Here is a 7,365-nt window from a genome sequence, read left to right as displayed (position 1 = left end):
CAATGATCTGTAATCAACAGCCAAGCTTTATTACAATTAATAGGCTATGATTGAAATGGGCACGCATTTGATTGTAAATTATATGCAGTTTCACTGAAATGTTGCGGTGATCCTTTCACCATTCAATATTCTTCGAATTCCAAGTCTACCTGAGCGGCATAATATTAAAAACAATGCAGATATTTTGTCTTTAATTCAGTGATAAATACAATGTAATTCATTCAGTAGTGTGAAATTAAGAAAGGCATAAGAAATGAATATAAAAGCAAATAACTGAGTTGGAAAAGTAATAAAATGTAATCACTGAAGCCGTGAGGAAAGGTACTTTGCAATGTTAGCACTCTGAATTATATTGTTGAACTACAAAAAAGGCCATTTTGCATATTTTTAAATCCACATAAAACAAATGATTTCAATTTGAAGTATTTGCAGTACAAAGAATTTACCTCACCCCCCAGACAAGACGTTTAAGGTGAAATATGGTAGAAACACATTCTTCTGCACGTCTTTTTAAAGAAGAGATATCTGTGGTATCTGAGTTAGATTTCTCTCTACCAAAAACTCTCATTCTGAAATGCTAGCACCCTGACATGGTGACAAATTGCTGGGAGAAATGCTAAATAGTTAAGTGGACAGGTGATGGATGGCCTCATAAGCCTCGCAGGGCAGCCTGTGTAAGATACTAATTGGTTCTGTGGAACTGGTTTTAGTCAATAAATTCACTGGAGAGATTTTTTTTTTGTTTTAGACATTGTTAAAGAAAGGAGTGCTGGAGGTGACAGACCAGTTGCCAACATATGAGGCCACCAACAACTTTATTACCTCCACTGTGCATGAAGTCTCTCTTCTTAGATCTAGCCTGTTCTCCAACCCTAGATATTCATTGTGAAGCCCGGTGGGGAGATATTTTTTATGGGTTCTCAATTTTAGCATTTGGCTTTCGAGGCTACCTAACCTATTTTTCTCACTCCAAAGGCTTCTGTAATTTTTGCTTCTTCTAGCAAGCCTCTCAACTTGGACGTTTTCAAATATAACTGGAGTGATTCAGTTTTCTTATTATCCTACGGGATCAAAATACAAAGAATAATATTTTTTTCCAATATATGTGAAATATTAGCAGACCTGACATTATTTTAGGACACGCTGATGCTCTTTGCCTTTTCTTTTTAGAAATAATAAAATTATTATTTCTCATTTTTCTGAAAAATAAAAGAAACATTTCTCATTTTCAACAACTTTATTGGTTTGGATATTTTGAGTATGTCTGCTATCTCCTGCATGGTATAACATTGATTGTTCTCAATTAATGTCTCAATTTGATTGCTATCCACTTCAACTGGTCCACCTGACCATGGAGCGTCGTCCAGAGAGAAATCTCCAGCATGAAACTTCGCAAACCACTTTTGACATTTTCGATCTGTCACAGCACCTTCTCCACACACTGCACAAATCTTTTTTCATTTCAGTTGCATTTTTACTCTTCTTGAAATAAGAAAGCATAACATGCTGAAAATATTGCATCTTTTCTTCCATCTTCAATATTAAAATGGCTACATGAAAATTCACCGATTTTGATTTTTTTAAGTGCACGCTGATATGACAGCTTCACAATACAATATAACAAAATTATTTCGAATGAAGTTAAAGACAACATTGCACAACGAGGCTTATCTTATGGAAAAGTAAATGAACTTTTGGGCCTACCCAATACGATCAGAAATATAAGGGGAAAAAAACGCCTATATAAAGATCTTGTTATTTTTTTTGTTAAACGATGAAGTTTTATCTCTACATGCAAGTAACACATAGTGGCTTACAATTACAATGTTTTTCGTGAATTTAGCAAATTAGTCTGACTATTGAAATGTTAATTTTTATGAAGAGGATTATTTTAAACTTAAAAGCATGCTCTGCGTCACTGGGGACATCTAGAAAACAAAGCAGCGGAGATAACACGTCAGTGTGCCAATGTGGACAACAACAACATTTAAAACTCAGCAAAAAGGAAGCACTAAGAAACACGACTCCCGCGGGAGCTGAAGATCGTGTTCTTAACATATGAAATGCGGATGTTACGCAGCCATCCCAAACTTCGTATCTCAGTGGCTTTATAGGATAATATAACTCGGATTCTTGTCTCTGCACGGGACCTCTATAAAACATCAATTCTTCCTTCTGACCTGCTCCACTGCAGTGTAATTGACACGTGCACCATTTTTATAGGATGTGCACATTTTGCCTTTTATGTGTGCGTACATCCATGAATCCATCACCAAAATCAACACAGGCACCTCTTCACCACCTCCTTGTGGCTCTGTCCTGTGTCACCTGCCCCCACTGCGTCACTAGAGATTAGTTTGCACTCTCAGGAATTTCCCACAAACAGAATCATCATATACGTACTCGTTTTCCCCTGACTGCGTGCACTCAGCATGCTCATTATGAATTTGGCTGGTTGTGTATATCAACAGTTCAGTGCATTCGGGTTCACTGCAGGTAGTATTCCATTGTAGGATATACAGTAAATCCTCATTATTCATGGTGATTGCGTTCTATAAATTCCCAGAAAAGACGGAACGAGCAAATACTGAGTCATTGCCCCTGTCAGCCTCTGGTCCCAGCGTTTTCATCACCCAATCAATACATAATCTTGCTCTATGAGTGCTTCTGTTTAAGAGCACCTTATTTATTTTGACTCATTAACGCTGAATTTATGGCCAACGGGACTGCAACTCATGCTTAAACGAAGCTTCTCTGACACACATATTTTCTCTAAAAGGCACGGCATTGGGTGTCACTTTAGCACTGTATTTGGGTGCCATTTTAAACAGCAAAATCACCCCCCCCCCAAAAAACCCCGTAAAAATGCAAAAATCATGCCACTAAATAGCAAAAAACAGCCTGTTTCTGGTATGAGCCCTGAAACTAGTCACAGAGTATCACCTTGTTTGACTTCCAATTTCTCACGGCTCTGCACTCCCATGCACCCCCGCAAGTACTGATTTGGGGTTACTCACCGATGTTAGCTGGTAACAGAATTCACAAATGAGGACAGACTGTTCCGCAGTTTGTTCGTCCATTCCTCCATCGACACATATTCATGTTATTTTTCAGCTTTTAGCTATTACAAATAACGCTGCCATAAATATTTGTGGACACTTGTTGGTATGGACATAATGCTTTTTTCCCTCATAGGTAAATACCCAAGAGTAGACTGGCCGGTCATATAGAATATATAGGTTTAACTTCTAGGAAACTGTTAAAACTGTTTTTCCCGGTGGTTGTAGCATTTCACCTCCTCGCCAGCAGGGTGAGCTTCCCGTGGCCCAGACCGCTCCCCCTGCTGGGTGCACTGTTCACCCAGTGTTCAATCTCTTCCATCCGTGTGCGCGTGAGGATGCATCGCAGTGAGGTTTGAATTTGCTTTTTTCCTAACCACACTGAGCATCTTTTCATATGCGTTTTGCTATCTGTAATCTTATTTGGTGAAGTGTCTTTTCAAATTTTCTGCCTATGTTACTTTAAAAAATTGGTTGCTTATTGAGTTGAGAGTTTGCTTACATATTCTGGATATAAGAAACATGCTTAGTAAGTATGGTCTCTGTCTCTGGCTTGTCTTTTTATTTACTTTTTAAAAGCATAAGTTTGTATTTTTAGAAAGTGCATTTCATCAAAATTTTTTCTATAATGAATTAATCTTTTGGTGCTGTAGCTAAAGAATCTTAGCATAAGCCAAGGTAAGAAAAAAATGTTCCACATTTTTATTTTAGAATTTTTATAGTTTAGGCTTGGCATTTGCATCTATGATCTATTTAGAGTTAATTTGTGTATGTAGAGCAAGATACTAATTGAAGTTGTTTTTTGTTGTACAAATTTTGTTGGTACAGTTTTTCAACTGTTACAGTACCATTTGTTGAGAATCATTATCTTTTCATCCCGAATTGCCTTTACATTTTCAGAACTAAGCTGCTCATATATATGTGGATTTTTTCTAGAGCCTCTATTCTCTCTCTCTCTCTCTCTCTTTTTTTTTATCTATTTGACTATATTTAAGGCAAAAACCACAACTTTTTTTATTACTGTTGCTTTATTCTAGTCCTCCATTTTTCAAAGTTATTTCAACTATTCAAGATCCTTAGATTTTCCATTTGAATTTTCAAACAAAAATGTTGATTTCTACAAAATCAACAATGGGATTTCTATGAGCAGAATTGTATTGAATTTACAGAGAAGTCTGCGGAAAACTGGTGTCATAACATGGAGTTCGCTGAACGAGGGACACGGTGACATCTCCCTACGTACCTGGGTCTTCTCTAAATGACCTCATGGTGTATTCAAAGTGTGCCTTACTCTCACTTTTTCAGACTGGTCCAGAGTCATCATACTTTATTCTATTGAAAATACTACTTTTAAGTTAAATTTCTGACTGCTCACTGCTACCAGAAAGATGTGAGAGAACTGACTTTTATATATTTGATGCTCTATCTTGCCACTTCACTAACTAAACTCGTTTTAGTACCTTTCCTTGAAGGCTGATAATAATGCCCTACACAAGTACCATTTCACTACCTCTTTTTAAAGGTTTGTAGCACTTATTTCGCTGATACCTGATTTCACTGATTAGCCAGTTCAGTACAATGTTGAACAGGGGTGTTGAGAACAGACATCCTTGTCTTGCTCCTAATTTTCGAGGGAAAGCATCCAGTCTTTTGACGTTGAGCACGACATTAGCTAAATAGTATCTGTCCATTATGAGACAGAAGTTCTCTTTTATTATTAGTTTCCCAACAGTTTTTTTGTTTATTTATGTAAAAAATAGAATGGGTGTTGGATATGTCCCATCTAGTCGTGATGTTTTATTGTATTTATATATTGTTGGATTGAATTAGCTAGAATTTTCTTCAGAAGTTTTGCACCCAGGTTTATGACAGCCATTGTTGGTAGTTTCCTTCGCTTGTGTACGGTTTGCTCTCAGAGCGATGATGATCTCACAAAATGAGTCGGGGGTACTCTGGCTCTTGCATTTTCAGAAGGGTTGTGGAAAATTGGTATTACTTCCCTTTCCACGTGGGCCTTAATTTTCTTTATGGGAAGATGTTCACCTCAATTATTTAATGGATATGGGGCAATTTACTTTATCTATTTCTTCCTGAGTGAGCTTTGGCTATATCTTTCAAGCAATTTGACCACTTTAACTAAGTTAATAAATATATTGTTATAAATTGTTCATAATATACCCTGAATATCCTTTTAAAATCTGTAGAACCTATTGTGATAATGCCACTGTCATTCCTGACATTGATATTTTTCCCCCCCGATCAGTCTGGCTAAGTTTTTATCAATTTTATTAATATCAGAGAAACAACTCTGGTTTTATTTAATTATTATTTTTCTATTTTCCATTCATTTAATTTTTGCTCTGTCTGACCTTTATCATTTTCTTTGTATTGCTTACTTTGAAATGAACTTGCTTCAATTTTTCTATTTTTTAAGGTGGAAGGTGAGACCACTAATTTGTGACTTGGCTTCCTTTCTAAGACAGGCACTTGGTGCTATAAATTCCCCTCTGCCTGGCAGGTTGTATTTTCATTGCCATTCACTACAAAATGCTTTCCAATAGGCTATTTAGGGTTCTATTTCTGGTTTTCCAAATTTTTGAAGGGAAATCTCCAGATATCTTTTTGTCACTGATTACTAATTCAGACAACATCCTTAGTATAAGTTGAATATTTTTGATTTACTGAAAGACAATTTATGGACCAAAATTTGGTCTCTTCTGTACCGTGGCTTTCGAGTGTGTATTTCCCTGCTGTTGGGGAGAGGGTGCTGAGAAGGTCACACAGGTCAAGTTGTCCAATAACACTGCTCAGGTACACTATGACTTCCACGACCACCTGTGTGTCCTACTCGTGTTGAGAAAGGACTCTTAAAAGCTCCCAGGATACTTGCAGAATTTCTTCTCTTTCACTGGATCAGTTTTGTTTTTAAATTACTTTTGAAGCTGTAAGTTGCAACACTGCAGACTGAAAGAAAATAATTTCAAATCACTAATCTGAGGAGGGTCTTATATCCAGATTGTATAGGGAACCGTCAAACCAAAGTAACAGAAAAACAAACAACCTGATACAGAGATGGGCAGAGAATTAGAACAGACATTTCATCTAAGAAGCCATCGAGATGATAAATCATTACATAAAGAGATCTGAGGAACTCTTACCGTGATTCATTGGGAAATGCAAAATAAAACATAATGAGGCATTATTACACACTTACAAGAGCAGACAGAATTTAAAAGATTTATCAAAGCAAGTGTTGGCAGGTCTGCGGAGCCACAGCTAGTGAGAATGTAAAATGCAATTCTGGGACACAGTTTCTTAAAGGGTAAATCAGAAAATTACCGAATGACCGAGCTTTTCCACGGCCAGCTATTTGCCTAGCGGGAGTGAATGCATATATCCACACAGAGACTTACATATAATTTATACAACATATTTATTTAGAGTATCCAAAAGTTCAAAACAATCTAAAGGCCTACCGACAGCTCCAGAAGTGAGTAAGACATAGCCATATAATGGAATGGCACCCAGGGACAAAATAATGAACTATTAAAAACAGCACGAATAAATCTCAAAATACTTATGCTGACTAAAAGAAGACGTAAGAAATGCATTTTTAACAACTGTATTTATTTAGGTTCTAGCAAACACAAACTCATCCATAGTGACAGAAAGCAGATGAACGGTTGCCTGGAGTGGGGAGATGGGAATTGAGAGTCTTCTCAAGGAACATGAAGAACCTTTTAGGGGTGATTGATATATTCACTATTTTGATTCGATAATGGTGTCAAGGGTGTATTTGCATCTTCAAACCCATCACACGTGTATTTTTTAATCTTATGTTGACTATGCCATAATAAAAATGTTCGACAGCAACTAGACTTTTTGGGTTGATAACTTTGTAGCATATACAGATGTTGAACTACAATGTCGTACCACTAAAACGTACATGACAAAAAACTATTAAAAGCAAAATTTAGGACTTAAAATTTCCACTTTCATAAATATCAGCAACCCAAAGAATAGGCTTTTAAGCTTTTAGATATATGTAAAAACACGGTGAGACGAACAGAGATGGGTTATAGACACGAAGAGTCAAATGTGGTAAATTCAACCTCCAATTTACTGAATTCACGACACATGCACACTTTCACTAGTAGCCATTCAATTATTACTTCAGTTTTATTTGGCCAAGTAGCTTAATCTTAGTGATAGATTTTCCTTAATTATTTCTGCTTCCTCAGTTTCTGCAGTGATAGTATTTTCCTAGTCATCTGCTCTACACTGCTCAATTTCCTTCCACCAAGAG

The sequence above is a fragment of the Desmodus rotundus genome, chromosome 12 (assembly GCF_022682495.2).
Source record: "Desmodus rotundus isolate HL8 chromosome 12, HLdesRot8A.1, whole genome shotgun sequence".
NCBI lineage: Eukaryota > Metazoa > Chordata > Mammalia > Chiroptera > Phyllostomidae > Desmodus > Desmodus rotundus.
The sequence above is the reverse complement of the archived record's forward strand: the minus strand, read 5'-3'. Positions refer to the sequence as shown.